The 19493-nt window shown below is 42.1% G+C and overlaps 1 protein-coding gene across 3 annotated transcripts in view; it reads left to right on the top strand.

Annotated features, from left to right (window-relative positions):
- The window catches only part of CDYL (chromodomain Y like), a 244528-nt gene that overhangs the window by 113531 nt on the left and 111504 nt on the right, over nt 1-19493 (top strand). The gene's annotated exons all lie outside the window — the stretch shown is intronic.

The following is a 19493-nucleotide window of genomic DNA, read 5'->3' as shown; positions in this document are numbered from 1 at the left end:
TCATTCTTTCTCATTGCCATGTAGTACTCCATTGTGTATATATACCACATCTTCTTGATCCAGTCATCAGGTGATGGACATTTAGGCTTGTTCCATGTTTTGGCTATTGTTGACATTGCTGCTATGAACATTGGGGTACATGTGCTCCGATGCATCAGCATTTCTGTATCTCTTGGGTAAATCCCTAGCAGGGCCATTGCTGGGTCATAAGGGAGTTCTATGGATAGTTTTTTGAGGAACCTCCACACTGTTTTCCAGAGTGGCTGCACCAGTTTACATTGCCACCAACAGTGTAGGAGGGTGCCCGTCTCTCCACACCCTCGCCAGCATCTGTAGACTCTTGATTTGTTCATTTTAGCCACTTGGACCAGCATGAGATGGTATCTCAGTGTGGTTTTGGTTTGTGTTTCCCTGATGTTGAGCATCGTTTCATGTGCCTGTAGGCCATCTGGATGTCCTCTTTGGAGAAATGTCTGTTTAGGTCTTCTGCCCATTTCTTCACTGGGTTATTGTTTTTGTGGGTGTGAAGTTTGAGGAGTTCCTTGTAGATTTTAGATAGTAGCCCTTTATCTGATATGTCATTTGCCACTATCTTTTCCCATTCTGTTGGTTGTCTATTAGTTTTCTTGATTGTTTCCTTTGCAGTGCAGAAGCTTTTTATCTTGATGAGGTCCCAAGAATTCATTTTTGCTTTCATTTCCCTTGCCTTTGGGGATGTGTCGAGTAGGAAATTGCTGGCTAAAGGATTCTTGGATGCATATTTTTTCTGTTCATCACATTGAAGATTCCCTGCCATTCCTTCCTGGCCTGCTAAGTTTCATTACATAGGTCTGTAACCTCTCTGATAGGTTTCCCTTTGTATGTTAGGGCCCTTTTCTCCCTAGCTGCTTTCAGAATTCTCTCTTTATCTTTATATATTGCCGGTTTCACTATGATATGTCATGCCGAAGGTCCATTCAAATTCCGTCTTAAAGGGGGTTCTTTGTGCCTCTTGAATTTGAATGTCTATTTCTTTTCCCAGATTTGGGAAATTCTCAGTTATAATTTGGTCTAGTATCCCTTCAGGACCTTTCTCTCTGTCTTCCTTCTCAGGAATTCCTGATACGGATGTTGTTCCTTTTGACTGTATCACTCCGGTCTCGAATTCTCCTTTCCTGCTCCTGGATCAATTTCTCTCTCTTTTTTTCAGCTTCCTCTTTTGCTATAACTATATCTTCTAATTCACCTATTCTTCTCTCTGCCTCGTCCGTTCTTGAGGTGGCTGCCTCCATTTTGTTATTCACCTCATTTATAGCCTTTTTTAACTCATCACACGTATTTTCAAAGTGCCTATTCATTGTCTCAGTTGATTCTTTGATGCTTTTTTCTACCCCAGCGATTAATTTTATGACTAGTTTTTTAAATTCTTTATCCGGTATGTTGTCTAGATCTGCCTTGAGCAGTTCTGTGGCTGTGAATTCTTCCTGGAGGTTTTTCAGGGGAGAGTTCCTTCATTTTGTCATTTTTGCTAGTTTTCTGTCTCTTGTCAGCTTTAAAAAGCTCGTTGTGCACTGTGCACCTGTTAATATTGCTGTATTAACAGAGGCTTATTGACTGTCCAGGGCCTGTCGTTTCAGGAATATTCTTTTAATGGTGTCTCTCAGTTTCTCTTGTTGTGCCTTTGAATATTTTATTTCCCTACTCAGCAATATTTGGGACTCACCGTCATGCACACTTTGGCCTGTTTCTTTGTGTAGCCCTAAGAAGGAAAACAGACAAATACAGAGGGAACAGAAGCACACAGACGCACACACAAATAAAACAAACAAACAAACACATTAAAAAGGGGAAAGAAAAGAAAGAAAATGGAGAGGAAGAGATGAAAAGAAAAGAAGAAAAAAAAGGTAAAGGGGTCAGAGACAATAAAGGACAATAGTCAGTCTAAAAGTGTATGACCAGTTGAGGGGAGAGGTAAGGATGAGATACAGGAGAATATATCTGGATTGCAAGAAGGTAATAAACGGGAGAAAGGAGAAAGGAAAATAAGGAGTAAAAATTTTAAAGAAAATTTAATAAAAAAGGTAATAATAATAAAAAGTAAATACAAAACAAAGGAAAAAATAAAAAAGCAGCTGCCCCTCGTGGATAGGCATGGTTTGGTGTAGTAGGTCTTGGAGGCTGCTCTCAGAGGCTCCGCCTTGGTGTCTGCAGAGAGTATAATGGCGGCCCACCGAGCTCTGCTGAAACTATGCACTGTAGGCCACTCTAATGAGTTCGATCTCTTTGTGCCGCAGTTGAGCCAAGTTGTATTTTCCAGGCCTGCCTCTGTTCAAAGTTCTAGTCCATGCACTTTTATGCTACCACAGTTGAGATGTACTTGCTTTGGTGGCCGGCTTCTTAGGGGGAGGGATCAGTTTGTCTTGGCTTAGGCAGGGATTTTAGCTGCCCCTGCCTGAGGCAAGGTGCGCAGCAGGAGGTGAAGTATCAAAGACACAACTGCGGATTCCCAGCCCCCAGCCGGGATTGCGATCGTGTTGGGGTAGGGATGAGTTTATCGTGGCGCCGGCTGGGATTTGCGCAGCTGCTGCCTGAGGCACCAGGCGTTGCCGGAAATGAGCTGGGAGCTCCTACAGCCTAAACGCATGCCCAGGCCTCCACCGTCACCAACTCCCTGCTGGGATTGCGCAGGGGTGCGGGCTACCTTTTCCCTGTTGGCACCCGGGATTCAGGATTCACACAGCCAGTGCTGGGGGCAAGATGCGCCGTGGAAATGAGGTGCGTGCTCCTACTCCCAAAACTGAGGCCGAAGTGAGCGCCCGCCGCTGCTGTGGCCGCTGACTCCCCACTGAGATGGCCCAGGGCTGGAAGCTGTGCTTTCCCTTGCACCACCTGGTTTTGGGATTTGGGCTACCCAGCAGTTATATATGGAGTGAGAGTTTCTCTCTCCAAGCACGGTTAAACTGTTCTTTATCTCTTCCCCAGAGATAGTACTATGAGTGTGTTCAGTCTCTCTGTCTCTTCCCTTTGTCTCTCCAGCTCTGCGCGCTTGCCCCATGTTGGGCTGGGGCTCCCACCTCCCCTGCCCATCTCGGGCTGGCCCATTTTCCAATCTTCCCAGTTTGCACTCACTCAGGTATCTTTGAGGTTGTCTTCTTTCTGGAGTCCATATTTTCTCCTTCCGCTCTTGCAGATGAGAGTAATGTCCTTCTCAGTTCAACAGATGGGGCAGATGGAGTTTACAGAGCTCTCCGCCATCTTGGCTCCTCTCTCTATTTTTTATTTTTAATATAAAATTTTCCCCAAATGGTAAACCTGGTTGTGCTGAAACAAAGTTCCTCCCGCCAAATTTAATCAGGCAATTCCTATGATTTTTGCATTTTCTATATACCAAACATTTAAAAGTCCAAAGTATACAGCAAGAAACAAAACAGATGAACTCTCTGTCCTCATGCAGACCCCGACAGGATCAGGATGAGGAACATGCTGTGAGGGTGCTGAGAGCTCAGGAGAAAACAAAAGCAGGGAAGGGGCAGGATGCCTAGCAGGCTCAGTTGAGGGTTGTGAGTTCAAGTCCCAAGTTGGGTGTAGAAATTACTTAAAAATAAAATCTTTAGGGGGACCTGGGTAGCACAGTCGGTTAAGCATACCACTCTTGATTTCAGCTCAGGTCATGATTTCGTGGTTTATGGGGTCAAGCCCTGCATAGCACCTACTTGAGATTCTCTCTCTCCCTCTCTGTCTGCCCTCCCCCCACTCCCACATGCTTTCTCTCTCTCTCTCCTCTCTCTCCTGCCTCCTCTCTCCTGCCTCCTCTCTCCTCTCTCTTTCTCATTTTTTAAAAGTAAAATTTTGGGGGCACCTGGGTGGCTCAGTTGGTTGAGCGTCTGACTTAGGCTCAGGTCATGATCTCACAGAAAAAGTAAGTTCGAGCCCCATGTCATGGCGCTGAAGCCTGGAGTCTGCTTTGGATTCTCTCTCCCTCTCTCTCTGCCCCTCCCCCACTGCCACTCTGTCTCTGTCTGTCTGTCTGTCCGTCTCTCTCTCTCTCTCAAAATAAATAAAGATAATTTAAAAGAAATAAAAATAAATTAAAAAAAAATTTAAAGGCAGGGAAAGGGGATACATAGGGCTTGAGAGGCAGAAACAAAACAGGCTAGTCCAACTGGGTGACTTCAGGTCCATCATTTAGTTCTGGAACCCGTATTCTCATGAATAAATTGGTGAAATAATACAAGTTCAACCTACTTGATAAGATTGTGTGGGTAAAAGGAATATTATTAGTGAAAAGGCCTTACAAGTAGTTCATATAATGATAACTTTTACCTTTTTTTTGTATTAGCTTATTGAACCCTTACAATGATTCTGTAAGTCTAATGCCATTATTGTGATTAATTTAGCAGATAATTATGAGTGTCTTTATGCTAGGCACTAGTGATATAGCTAGGTTTCAATAGAGAAATCTCTGTCCTAATTCCAGTTGAGGTGTAGTTGAAGAGATGTAGCGTTTAATACCCCTCATAATGGCTATTATATGTGATATTTTATTTAAAATGTTAGTTTGGTGTCCTTTTGCCAATTAACCAGAAAAGTGTGCATTTTAGTGAAGGCTATGATAGGAAACTCAATGTGGTTTCATTTTCCCATTAATTGGTCTTGGGACCACTTAAAACCGTAATTGCTTTGGTTCTGTAAGTTTCCATTTTAGAAGTATTCATGGAGTTCCTTATATTCCTTTCCTTATAAAATTTCTGCCGTGGCTCTCGATTTATAATGGTGTTCAGTAAGAACAATGAATATAATCAATTTTGTGATGACATTGTAGATCAGGAAATAGAAATATGTCATTTGATCATTGAAAGCAATTAGGTTGTGAAAATTGCGCACTGGAATTTAGCTATGTTGATGAAATCCTGACTGGTAAATGGGGTAAATAGTTCTCCATTTGGGAGAGAGGTGTGGGAGGGATATACATAATTTTGAAACATAATAAAAAACTATCAGGAGTTCAAATGTTATTTTAAAAAATGAGTAATATACATTATCAAGCAATAGAGAGTTCTTAACAACTAGAAAATCTTGCTGATTGAAAACAAAGAAGCTTTTGATTACCAGGGAAAAATAACAGGTATTGAGCATTGTCACAGTGTCTCGTGAAGATCAGTTGTGTACTAGGATCATTGGCTAGTAAAGACTGACTGACTAGATTTTGTGACTTAATCTTAAGGCTTTTACTAAGTTCGGGCTAGTGCTGGCTAGCACTGTCCCCTCACTGACTCAGACGAAAGGCTGACATTCCATTTGGGAGGAGATAACTCCGTGGGTGATGAGGTATCACTTACTTGGGTGGGTGGGCATAGTTTTACAGGTGACTCGTGGTTCACTTTCGAAGCCAGAGGACCTCATGTTTGTGAGAAGGTAATCTGGACCCAGCACTCATGAGCTCCATTGCTAAGTGTAATGTTAGGCAAGTCACCCAACTTCTTGGTACTTAGTTTCCTCATCTGTGAAACAGATATAGCAGGATTGTAGGACGTCAGTGAGGTGATTCAGGACTTAATCCATGGACATAGATACATAAAGTGCATGATGATTATTCGCTATCATTATTGATGTAGCTGGAGGTTTTTCTTCGAAGTGTGAGCACTTCACTGTATTGCAGTCTCTTGCCCTTGGAAGGGTTGAATTCTTCCTGTGGTGAGGAGGGGGCCTCTGCCTTGTCTTCACTGTCCTGCAAGATTCCTGGCACTTCCTTCTGCCTTGTGGGTATGGGAAGCCAGAGCCTGGGGGTTGTCTCTCACTAACTGGGGTCTTTGGGAAAGTAGAAACACCCGCCACCCCCAGGCCCAACCAGAAGAAGGTAATCCCCATTTAACTTTGCCTTTCTTGACACTTTGCATCCACTGGCCCAGGGGCCAGTATTGATATTGACAGCCTGGGAATGTGGCTCTGCATGTATTCAGGCTCTCTCAGCCTTGTTTCAGTAGATCCACATAGCCATCATTCTTGATGTTTAACCGTCAGAGACTAACAGTCACATTTAGAGAACGGTCTGATACCAGGGCAGAGGATGCTCAGACCACCTGCCAGTGACTGAAATGTTAGACTCAAGCTGTGGTTATAGGGGTACTAATGAACACGGTGTGCTATTTTATACCCTTTTCTAAAACAACCGCCCTTATTCTTACTTACTTGCTTTCACTCTGACTTTTTGAGATGCCTGGGCCAGTTTCTTGTTGAATGTCTTATCTCCTGGATTTATCTGATTGTTTGCTGTTGGTGTTTTGTAACTCAGTTCTCTACCTCTTGTATTTCCTGTAAATTGGAAGTCTGGGTTAAAGGCTAGCTGCTCTGTGCCGTGACATCCTGTTATCAGGCCCCCAGTGACCGGTTACCCCGCTGGTGCGTGCCGACCTTGATGGCTTAGCTAGTGGTCTCTCCATTGAGAAAGGGATGCATTCCCCTCTGCTCTTAGTCCATAACCTGGCAGGAGCGTTCTTGGCACGAGGCAGACATCCTGTTTCCATCAGTTTTTCAGCCTGTGAATTTGACATCCATTGATGGGCCCTGCTGAATCTTCAGTGGGTACTGGAGTATAGTGACTTTCTAATTCTGTTTCTTCTCTGTTTAGTAGGTAGAATTATTTTGTAAAGAAGAGCTTTCTCTCTCACCAACTGGAGTGAACTACAGTTCTTCCTAGAAGTTCAGTTATTTACCTGAACTTTTTTCCAAGTTTAGATTTGATGTAAAAGTGAGCTTCATTGATGATAAGTGCAGGCTTAAGTTTTTTGCATCATTGTGGCTTTGGATTTCTGCCTTATGATTCTGACACAGTCATTCTTTTTTGTTTGAGTTGTCCAGTTTTCAGCCAGCAGGAACTTTCTCGTGGGTTCTTTGATCTTTTGACATCTTCCCCACCCCCTCATTAGTCTTTGAGTTCATTCTTGCATTTGGCACAGCAAGGCTCCCCCTGTGTTCCTCCAACATACCTTCTGACAGTAATTGTAGATAACCATTACTGAGCAACTAACTGTATGTCAGGTACCACTTCATACTTTAAAAGCATTACCACATTCAAACTTTATACCAGCCCTGAGGATGGGAACTTTTAGATTCCTCTGTAAAAGGAGCACGCCTGACCTCAGAGAGGTTAACAAAGGATAATATGACTTCTCGAGCTGGCTGATATGTGACAGACCCTGAATCTGAATCCAGACTTCCAGCATCAGAGCAACCAAAGCACTTGTCACCAGGGCAGGTCCGTTCACATTAGCTCCCCCTGTCCCTGTGTTGAACCAAAGATAGCTCTAAAGTATCCTTTGAATCATGTCTCTAATCAGCTTGACTACTTTCTTGCTTCAAGTCCTTCTTGATTATTGTATTGACTCTCTGCCTCCAGCCTTTCTTCTAATATCTATATTCCTTCCAGAGGAATTTTTCTAAAGGCAAAGAACACCTTTGCTTACAAAGTAAAGTCTAGCCTCCTTTGCCTGGCATAGGTTTGTCCCCTGAGCCAGCCGCAGGCCTGTTTACTCATAGCATATACGGGTGCAGAACAGAGCAGTGTGCACTTCTCAGAACCCCCTGCTTGATGCTCACCTCTGTGCTTTTGCACATCTGGTTTCTTCTCCTTGGAAGTGTCCTCCCACTTTTATTTTTTTAAAAACTCAGCACAGATGGGCGTCTTCTGGGAGTGTTTCCCTGATTCTCAGGGCACGGTGTTTCTGTTCTCAGTATGTCCCCTGCAGTGTCTCCCTCGGTTGTAGCTGACTGTGTACATCTGGTCTCTTCCAGTAGGCCACTGAAGAGAAGAGCTCTACCTTACCCTTCTCCGCAGCCCGGGTGTTTTAACCCAGCACATAAGACCCGTGATACACATTTGAACAGATTAATTTCTGGTTCTCCTCACTGGAATTGTAACTTGGACTCTTATTTATTCTAAGGGACAGCCATCCTGCAGGTGTAGCTCAGAGCTTGTCTTCTGCAAGATGTGTTTCCTTGTTATGCCAGTTTCCTTAAAAACTCAGCATCCCTAACTCACGTCATCCTATTTATGTGGTTTTATACAACTTGATATTTCATTATGTATTTACCACCAAATCTCACAGATTTAATTTGAAAGTTCTTCCCATTGCAAAGAACTTTGTGTACCCTGTAGGCCCCTAATGAATCATTTCCATTGAAGAGATAACATGGTCTTATTCAGCTGGGAGCCCTGTACATGTGTTCTCATTTTAGAAGTGTCACTAGAGAGAATTGAGGCGCCTGGAGGGTCTCACAATCGGCGAAGCATTTGACTTCAGCTCAGGTCATGATCTTGTGGTTTGTGGGTTTGAGCCCCACATTGGGCTCTGTGCTGACAGCTCAGACCCTGGAATTTCTTCAGATTCTGTTGTCTCCCTCTCTCTCGCTGCCTCTCCCTTGCTCACGCTGTGTCTCTGTCTCTCAAAAATGAATAAACGTTTAAAAAAATTTAGAAGTGTTACTAGAGGGGTGCCTGAATGTCTCAGTTGGTTCAGCGTCTGACTTCAGCACAGGTCATGATCTCTACCCTCTGATGAGGGTAGAAAAGTTCCAGGACTGGGAAGTGAAAGCTTTTTCCGTTTAGTGTGTATCTACGGAAAAGGTAAGTTCTGGCCTCTAGGTGGCAGTACAGGGAAGACTGTTCCAAAGGTTAGTTACCACCCTCTCAAATCGGCTTCCCTTCAGGGTGTTTGTAGCAGGGAGGTATGTCTGAAGCACCCGCACTGAATTATGTTTGTCCAGTCCTCTTTTCGTCTCTTATGTTAAAAGTGAGCTAAGATTAAGGAGAAGGAAAGTCTAATGAGGCCCCTGATAACCACAGGTCAAGGCTAAGGATGGAATTTGACCAGATCTGGTTCCATTCATAAAGTAACATGGATTAGGGTAAATGTGAACTTACTTACCAAGCATTGGAATTCTATACCTAGTCTGTCTCCAGACAAGGCCAGTTTAGGATTAAATAAACGAATATAATTATTTCATGGATTTTTAGATTGACTATATACATAAATTGAAGGATGGTTTACATAAATTAATCCATGATGGATTCTCAAGAAAGTACCAGGGAAAGCCCAATATCTAACCCTTTTCTTTGTTAATATCTTCTTTTCTCAGTCATTTTTAACTTACTTATGCTATGGATCCCATCTGGAATCTTCTAACAGGCAGCAGACTCTCCATCTAGAAAATCGCACATAGCACACTCAGAATTTTTCCCCTCTAGGGCAGAGAAGTCACAAACCCTTCTGAAAGTTATTGATGGATCCTTATTCTCAGAAGTTTTCTTGACCACAACTTGCAGTTAGAGATACATTTTATATCACAATCTATTATACACATATGTAAGTATATAAAATGTAAAGTTTCAAAGAACATTAACCTTACTGTTTGTAATATTCTCTGTCCTGTTCTGGTTCATTTTATAAAAGGTAACCAATGGAATTGATTTTATAACATACTAATGAGAGTCCCCACCTGCAATTAGAAAAGTCCAGCTCTCACTGTGCAAAATTAGCCAACTTTTATCACAGAGAAGTTCAGTATTGGAATGTCTCCTGTTGAGACATACAGCTTTTATTTATTAATTTTGTTAATAGTTTATTGTCAAATTGGTTTCCAGATAACACCCAGTGCTCTTCCTCACAAGTGCTCTCCTCCATTACCACCACCTCCCTTCCCCCTCCCCCTTCAACCCACAGTTCATTTTCAGTATTCAGTAGTCTCTCAGGTATTGCGTCCCTCCCTCTCCCCAACTCTCTCTCCCCCTTCCCCTCCCCATGGCCCTTCATTACGTTTCTCCTGTTAGACCTATAGGTGCAAACATATGGTATCTGTCTTTCTCCACCTGACTTATTTCGCTTAGCATGACACCCTCAAGGTACATCCACTTTGCTACAAATGGCTAGATTTCATTCTTTCTCATTGCCATGTGATACTCCATGGTATATATATACCACATCTTCTTGATCCATTCATCAGGTGATGGACATTTAGGATCTTTCCATGATTTGGCTACTGTTGACAGTGCTGCTATGAACATTGGTGTACGTGTGCCCCTATGCGTTTGTACTTCTGTATCCCTTGGATAAATTCCTAGCAGTGCTATTGCTGGGTCATAGGGGAGTTCGATAGTTTTTTGAGGAACCTCCATACTGTTTTCCAGAGAGGCTGCACCAGTTTACATTTATGTATTTGGGCGCTCCCAAATTTGGCACATAAATGTTTATAATTGTTAGGTCTTCCTGATGGAGAGAGCCTGTAATTATTATATAATGTCCTTCTTCATCTCTTGTTACTGCCTTACTTTAAAGTCCAGTTTGTCTGATATAAGTATGGCTACTCCGGCTTTCTTTTGTCTTCCAGTTGCATGATAGATATTTCTCCATCCCTTTACTTTCAATCTGAAGGTGTCTTCAGGTCTAAAATGAGTCTCTTATAGACAGCAAATAGATGGATTTTGGTTTTTTATATATTCTGCTGCCCTGTGTCATTTGGTTGGAGCATTCTGTCCATTATTACATTCAGTGTTATTATTGAAAAATGTGGGTTTTGATTCATTGAGTTCTCCTTAGAATTCATGTTTGTAATGGTGTCTCTGGTACCTTGTATTCTTTGCAACATTTCCCTCATAGAGTCCCTCTTAGGATTTCTTGTAGGACTGGTTAGGTGGTGATTAATTCTCTCAATTTTTGTTTATTGGGGAACACCTTTATCTCTCTTTCTATTTTGAATGACAGGCTTGCTGGATAAAGGATTCTTGGCTGCATATTTTTTTTCTCTGTATCACATTGAAGATTTCCTGCCATTCCTTCCTGGCCTGCGGAGTTTGATTAGATAGGTCTGTAACCACTCTGATAGGTTTCCCTTTGTATGTGAGGGCCCTTTTATCCCCAGCTGCTTTCAGAATTCTCCATCTTTATATTTTGCCAGTTTCACTATGATAAGTCATGCCAGAGGTCGATTCAGATTACATCTTAGGGGCCCCTGGGTGGCTCAGTCAGTTAAGCCTCTGGCTTCGGCTCTGGTCAGATCTCACGTTCGTGAGTTCGAGCCCTGCGTCGGACTCTGTGCTGACGGCTAGCTCAGAGCCTGGAGCCTGCTTCAGATTCTGTGTCTCCTTCTCTCTCTGCCCCTCCCCCTCTCATGCTCTGTCTCTCTCTGTATCAAAAATAAATAAAACATTAAAAAATATTTAAAAAAAAACAAATTACATCTTAAAGGGGTTCTTTGTGCCTCTTGAATTTGAATGTCTATTTCTTTTCCCAGATTTGGGAAATTCTCAGTTATAATTTGGTCTAGTACCCTTCAGGACCTCTCTCTCTTTCTTCCTCTTTAGGAATTCAGATACAGATGTTGTTCCATTTGATTGTATCATACAGGTCTCGAATTCTCCTTTCCTGCTCCTGGATCAGTTTCTCTCTTTTTTTTTTTTTTTCTGGCTTCTTCTTTTGTTATAATTGTGTCTTCTAATTCACCTATTCTTCTCTCTGCCTCTTCAATCCTTGAGGTGGCCACCTCCATTTTATTATTCACCTCACTTATAGCCTTTTTTAACTCGTCACACCTATTTTGAAAGTTCCTAGTCATTGTATCAGTGGCTTCTCTGATGCTTTTTTCAAGCCCAGTGATTAATTATGACATTTGTTTTAAATTCTTGTTCAGTTATGTTGTTTAGGTCTGTTTTGAGCAGTTCTGTGGCTGTGACTTCTTCCTGGAGGTTCTTCAGGGGAGAGTTCTTTCGTTTTGTCATTTTGGCTAGTTTTCTGTCTCTTGTTAGTTTAAAAAGCTCGTTGTGCACTGTGCACCTGTTAGTATTGCTCTGCTAAAGGATGCTTATTGACTCTCCAGGGCCTGTCTTTTCAGGAAATATTCTTTTAATCGTGTCTCTTAGTTTCTTTTGTTGTGCCTTTATTTTATTTCCCTACTCAGAGATATTTGGGACTCTCTGTCATGTGTACTTTGGCTTGTTTCTTGGGGTAGCCCTGAAAAGGAAAACAGACACAGAGGGAACAAAAGCACACAAACGCACAGACAAATCCAACAAACTAACAAATAAAAGGGGGAGAGGAAGAAACGAAAAGGGAGAGGAAAGAAAAGAAAAGAAAAGAAAAGAAGAGAAGAAAAAAGGGTGGGGGCAGAGACAACAAAGGACAATGGACAGTCTAAAAGTGTATAACCAGTCAAGGGGAGAGATAAGGATGAGATAAGGGAGAATATATCTGGATGGCAAGAGGGAAAAAAAAGAGGGAGAAAGGAAAAATGAAAATAAAGAGTAAAAGTTTAAAAAAATTAAAGAGTAAAAATGGTAAGAAAAATAATAAATAAGTGCAACAAAAAGCAGCAGCTCCCCCTAGCGGATAGGCATGGTTTGGTGTACTAGGTCTTGGGAGCTGTTCTCAGAGGCCCTGCCTTGGTGGTTGCAGAGAGTAGAATGGTGGTTCCCCAAGCTCTGCTAGAACTAAGCACTGCTGGACACTCTTATTAGTCCAATCTCCTTGTGCTGCGGCTGATCCAAGCTGTATTTTCCAGGCTTGCCTCGCTTCAAAATCCTAGTCCATGCACTTCTATGCTACCACAGATGAGATGTACTTGCTTTGGTGGCCAGCTTCTTAGCAGGGATCTCATAGGGGGAGGGAGCATTTTCTCCTGGCTCTGGCAGGGATTTGCACTGCTGCTGCTGGAGGCAAGGTGCGCTGCAGGAGGCGAAGTGCATGCCCCCACCGAGGCAGCCCAGCTGCCAACTCCCAGCCATGGTCATTTAGGGGGAGGAAGCAATTTCTCTTGGCACAGGCCAGTATTCGAGCTGCTGCTGCCTGAGTCTCCGGGTGCTGCCGGTAACAAGGTGCACCCTCCCGCCACCATGCCGCCACTGCCTGCCACCGCCACCAACTCCCTGCAGGGATCACATAGGGGTGGGGGCTGTTTTTTCCTTGTGCCACCCAGGTTTGGGATTCACGCTGCCCAGCAGTTATATATGGAGTGAGAGTTTTTCTCTCCGAGCAGGGTTAAACGTTCTTTATCTCTTCTCTAGAGACAGTACTATCAACATATTCAGTTTCTCTTTCTCTTCCCTTTGTCTCTCAGGGGCTTCATGCTTTTCCTGTGTTGGACTGGGGCTCCCTCCTCCCCTGCCCTTCTCGGGCTGGCCCATTTTCCAATCTCCCCAGTTCGCACACACTCACTCAGGCATCTTTGAGGTTGTCTTCTTTCTGGAGTCTGTATTTTCTCCTTCCACTCTTGCAGATGAGAGGAATGTCCTTCTCAGTTCAATAGATGGGGCAGACAAAGTTTACAGAGCTCCCTTCTCCGCCATCTTGGCTCCTCGAGACATAGCTGTTATGCTCACTGTCCATTTGTTGCTAAGAAGGACAGGTTGGGCCTAGCCACTTCTTACTTTAGGAAGTTAGAAGAAGAGAGTTACAATTTAATTTCTGACAGATTAAAAGTACTGCAATATGAACCACATTTTTCAAACAGGTTGTAGGAATCTCACATACTTGCTGAGCACACATCCTTTGTGCTCACAAAGAGATATCCAAAGAGCATTAGGGAAAAGCAGTGAAACAAAAATTCTTGCTTTCTGTAGAGCACATAAGCCACAAACAATGTTATGAAATAGAATATGTAGTGTTTCAGGTTGTGATAAATGCTAAGGAGGAAAAATAAAGGGGGGGATATGAAGTGTTGAGATACGGCTTAAATTTTTGGGAACCTAGCTGGGGTATTAAATTCATTGAGAAGGTGACTTTTGAGTAAAGACCTGAAGGAAGTGAGGGAGTTAACTGTCAGATATTCAAGGAAGCGACTTTACAGGCAGAGGCAACAGCAAGTGCAAAGGCCCTGAGTGAGAAAATGCGTGAATGTGGGTGGAGCCAAGAGCTTGGTGTCAGGAGAGGAGTAAGGGGGCGCCATCAGAGGGCTTAAGCTTGGTAACCTGAAAGGTGTCAAGGTTCGGACCAGGAAGGCAGATGGTACCATGGACATGGATGATGGCCATGGGAACGTTGAGAGGTGCTTGAATTCTGGAAAGACTGGAAGTGGTGTGGAAGAAAAGAGCTGAGGATGGTACCAACCAAAGAGGAATTGGTGACCAGGCTGAGAACTTGGAGAGGGGACACTGCCACTGGAGTAGGTGGAGGTCCAGGGAGTGTCAGGTGCCCAGTTTTGGAGCAGGTAAAAATTTGACATGCCTTTTACACCAGTTGGAAAAGTCAAGAAGTTAATACAGTTTGAAAGAGAAAATCCAGATCTTTTCTGACAAGTGTAGTCATAATAATTTTGTCCATGGCTATCCTACATCCTTTAACATGGGGCTAAATTCTTAACAGTTCCTTTCTCAACCACTGTGGAGAAAACCACTGCTTAACTGGAGAAAAATGAACAGATGTTGGTGAGGATTTGGAGAATCCCTCTTACACTATTGGTGGGAAAGCAAACTGATGCGGCCACTGTGGGAAACAGTATGGAGGTTTCTGAAAAATAGAACAACCCTATGATCCAGTAACCACATACTATCTACCTACCCAAAACATACAGAAGCACTAATTCAAAGGAATACATGCACCCCAGTGTTTATAGAAGCATTATTTACAGTAGGCCAAATTTTAGAAGTCCCCTAAGTGCCAATCAGTAGATGAATGGATATAGATGTGTATGTTTACACACATACACACACACACACACACACACACACACTGGAATATTACCTAGCCATGACCATGAAATCTTGCCATTGCAACAACATGATTAGAGCTAGAGTGTATTATGCTAAGCAAAATAAGTCAGTCAGCAAAAGACAAACACCATATGGTTTCACTCATATGTGGAATTTAAGAGACAAAACAACAAAGCCGGGAGGGGAAGAGAGTGAAATAAATCAAGAAACCGACTCTTAATTAATTGACAACAAACTGATGGTTACCAGAGGGGACGTGGATGGGAGGATTTGTGAAAAAGGTGATGGGGATTAAGGAGTGTGTCTGTCATGACCAGCACTGGGCGATGTGTCCAAGTGTTGAATCACTGTATTGCGCACCTGGGACTAATACTACAGTGTATGTTAACTGTACCGGAATTTCAAAGGAGAAAACAAAAGACCACCTCTCTGGTGAAATAGCATGATTTAAAGATGCAGGTTTCTATCTGTTTAATCTAAAAACTTGTCTGCTTCACACATCAGCTGGTCCCATTTCCTTACTCCTTTGCATTGTACTAGCTCACTATCCCTTGCACCTTTCACTGTTTTCCATATCCTTCAAAACTGTGCTTACTTTTAAATGCAAACATTTCAACTAGAAGCTTTATTTATTTACTTTCTTTCCTGAGTTCTGTTATCCCAAAATGTGCTTTTTCAAAGTGAGACTTTTATTCCTCCCTCAGAGATAAATAACTTCGTTTTTTCTTTTCTTTTTTTTACTTTTTAAAAAAGCCATACTTACATAGAAAATTTCAAGCAGTAAAATAAGTTACAGTAGGGAAACTCATGTACAATCTGAGTCAGACCCAAACCACTATTTGTTTTATCGATCGTTCTTCCAGATCATCTCTTTATTCAGGTATAATATTGATGAACATAAATTCGGTCTCCGTAAGTAACAGGCACCAAAATGCTTTACACCTACACACATTGTTTACTTCTCACGATAGCCCTTGGAGGGTGGTACCACTGTTTTCCAGCTACCCTGCTGAGCGCACCAGAGCCGTAAAAGCCTAGGTAGCCTGCCAAGGCCATGCAGTGCCCAGCAGGGTGGTCACCAGGCCTGGCCAGCCACTGCCTGTGGAAGTCTCCTTTCAGTCGGGGTATGTGTACATATCATACACATTTTTGTGGATCTTTTTTGGGGGGATATGGGAGAAATTGGAGTTTTTTCACTGTTTATACGTAGACTTAAAATATAAGGCCTTGAAGTTGGAAAGTGTAGACTTTGGAATTAGATTGCCTCAGTTTATGCTAGGCCTGCCTCAGTTCTTTCTGTGTAAAAAGGGATAGGAGATAGAATTTAGCTCCTAGTGTTTTGTAAGAACTAAATGAGTAAATACACATAAAAAGCTTAAAATAGCAATACACATAAGCACTAGTACATGCTAATTATCTGCTATGTTAATAGTATGTAAATGTCTATCGCCTGCTATCATTCTGCGCTTGCTCACAAGTGATTCATTGGTTAGAGTGCTCTCAGAGTCGTGCCTGCATTAGAGCACATTTGCACATACTTCACTGATGTTTCTGGTACGGTGTTTGGTTTTGTGGCTAGGCAGTGTCTTGTTACACTTTCCTTAATGATTTCTGTTTTGTGATATTTTCAGTGAGTCACACAATAGAAGTCACACAGTGGAAGGCGTGTTCTGTGGAACAAACCTATCCTTGGGTTTCGACAACAAGGGAATGTGAATGCAGTTGTGAGCTCGGTTCTGTGAGCTGTGTACTTCTACATGTAGTCTTTTTTTTCTGCTAACAGTCACCTTGGACTCCTTGTTGTCCTGTATTGCCGGTCTGCCCTGCTCTGTGCACTGCTTAATGTAGAATACACTTCATTTCACCTTCTCAGCACCTCAAATTGGTTGTCCTTGGGTTATGGATGAGGGCATGGGCAGGGTTACATACCTGCCATGGTTTCCTGGCAGAAATAGTGTTGCTCTGCAGAGCTTTCTTCCTGCCCCTTTACCACCTTTATTCTCTCTGTAAGGGAAGCTCGATTTCATGGTGGCTGCCTTTTGTGTGACTGTTACATGAAAGGACGTTTTTACTATGGATTTTGTTAGATAATTACATTGTCTTGATTAGTGCTAGTTCTGCACACTTGCATTTTCAGGGACTCTGCCTTATTTAGATCATTTTGTTTTTTTAGGTGCCCCCATTTATAGAGTGCTCTTTAAAATGTAAGTTCAGTGTTTGCTAAACAGAAGGGTGTCATTTATCCAGTACCATCTCCCCTGTCTCCTGGCTTCTTCCTCCTCTTAGCACCTTTGCTTTGACTGCAAGGAGCAAAGTAGGGTTCTGAATGGGTGTCTCAGAGCTGGACTGATACTATGACTTCTGTAGACCCAAAATTAGTAAGAATCTTAATAACAAGTTAATACTTTGTTTTTTCTTTTGAACTACAGCTTTCAAGTTTTATTACACACGCCTAATGCAAATGATTATTATTGCCCCTCTTACAAACCATATTCTCTCTCCCTCTGTGTTCCTCCACCCACTAGGTAGCAGCTTATGTTAATGGCTCATGATATTGTAACACACAGGTGTTAGCACATGGGTGGTTCGGTGCTGGTTACCAATAATTAGAATAGCATAGAGTGGAATTAATTCATTAACAACGGTTATTTACTTTTCTGACACAGAGAGTCAAAGAATACAAAACAGTTAAGACTTATAGGTAAATGTCAATGGAAAATGCAGTGCTATGAGCAAAATGCTATGAAAGAATATACATATTCTTTCTAGTTATACCTATGGCTTATATAGTCATGCTTTGATTAACATTGGTGTCTTTGTCTCAGGTCTAGGCAGGTAGAGGTGGAAGTGACCCCAGAAATCCTTATTGGATGTTGGTGTTTCAACCATCCCTAGTGGTTTTTGTGGTCACCCATGTAACTGAGCTGGGCTGTTGCCCAGGCCCTGGCCACATTTGAACTCCATCTTCCTGCATCAGATTTCTTTGAGGATCAAGAGGGCCAGTACATGGTGACTGACCTTTTCTCAAGTAGCAAGAAGAAACTTGTAGGCTAGGAAATAGAAACTTGTATCTTAAGACATAGCTCATACTTTGTGTAGTATGTCTAAGGATATATTTTCATTAATAAAACTATTTACTACATTATGTTGAAGTTAATTTCATTTTATGGAATTGCTTCCTAAAAAGAGTAGAAGGAAAAGATATGCCTCTTGGTGTCCTTGAAAACTGTTAGGTTGAGTTGGGTTTGTTGCCATGTGCTCTTCTCCATCTGTCTCTCTAAATGTGCTCAGTACAGAGTGGCTCCCTGGTGTTTTTCTGCCCCCAACTAATTTTATTCCTCCATGTAACCTGTAAGCACCTGGGTTACAAGTGCATGAATCTGGTTATCTTGACCATCTCTTAAAATCCAGCAGCCAACACACGTTATTCCCTCTGAAATCACAACAGTCCTTACAAATTCATAGTTCTGGACATAAATAAGAAAGTAAGGGAGCTCCTTGGAACCAAAACAAAAAGAAATGTCAGAGTGCTGGATAGCCCTCCTTGAGTGACCAAGCAGGTCTGTGTTGTGCCTGGTCTTTTGCTGTTTTGATCTCTGATGTTAAATAAAACTCTAGGGTGATCTGTGTGTAAATTTTCCTTCAGTAAAAACGACAACACTATAAGGTGAGAGGTAAAGTCTCCCTTCCCTGTAGTTACATCTGACTCCTTGGCATGGTCTGTGTGTATTAGCTTTGAAAGAAATATTACGTGTTCTTGTTTAGGATGTGTATGGGGAGGGGCGAGTTTATTCTGATTTGGGTTTAAGCTTATAAAGGAGGCCTTGAGGCCATTAATGAGACATGAACAAGATCTACCTGGTGACAGTCTACCCTAATTATTTTTACTCTGGCCATATAAACTTAAAATTCACAGTAAAATAATAAGTATTCTGTCTATTAAAATACTGTTTCATGTGTTAAGTGTGATCTAATCAATAAAGATCTCAAACTTTCCTACCTTTGGGGGCAGTCCAGTTAATACATTTCAATGCATATTATCAAGCATTGTGCTAAGTATACAGAGTTTTTGGATCAGGGCTGTTACCTAATTTGCTCATCCTTAGTTTATAATTCCTAGACCAAAGAGCAATTCCCTGGCAGTAACTTCTTAGATTATCTACAGCAGCTCTGGGTTTAACTTGGTGCTGCAGACTTGGCAGTTCTTTTCAGTTAGTCCCTGTCTGTTGGTTTGCCCAAGACCTCTTTTCAGGTAGACTGCTTTAATAAAAACATCTTTCCCTACTTTATGACAGAAATAGAAGAAAGAGTCAACTGATTTCCTTTTTCACTTGGGATTAGTAAAAGTCGACTTTGCACTCCTAAAGAATGATCCTCCCAAAGGAATTAGCAGCTACTAGATATTGGTTGATACTTGCATTTAGTGGCATTCTTCTACAAATGACTGTAGCTTCGATTCAACCCTCTCCTGGTGTGAAATGGTATTTCCCATAAGCATGAGATTATGGTGTTCCCAGAAAGCCATTGTGTGCCATAAACATCAAATTAGTCTGGAAAACAATACATTTCTATAAGTATTTATAGGTATGTTAAATAAATATTTAACACAGAAGCCAGTCTCAAACTGAATTGCTTTTTAATGCCTGTGTTGGGATAAACTCAGATCTTACTCTCTTGCCTCATGCGGTCCCCCCAAGGCCTTGTCTCAAGCCACTTAAGTCCAATATGTTTTTCAGAAAAGTAAACTAAGGGACCAGAGAAATAATGGAGAAGATAATGGCCAGGAAGGATCATTATTGATTTTTGTTTTTTAAGTCGG

The sequence above is a fragment of the Suricata suricatta genome, chromosome 7 (genome assembly GCF_006229205.1).
Source record: "Suricata suricatta isolate VVHF042 chromosome 7, meerkat_22Aug2017_6uvM2_HiC, whole genome shotgun sequence".
In the NCBI taxonomy this organism is placed as follows: domain Eukaryota; kingdom Metazoa; phylum Chordata; class Mammalia; order Carnivora; family Herpestidae; genus Suricata; species Suricata suricatta.
The sequence above is the reverse complement of the archived record's forward strand: the minus strand, read 5'-3'. Positions and strand labels throughout refer to the sequence as shown.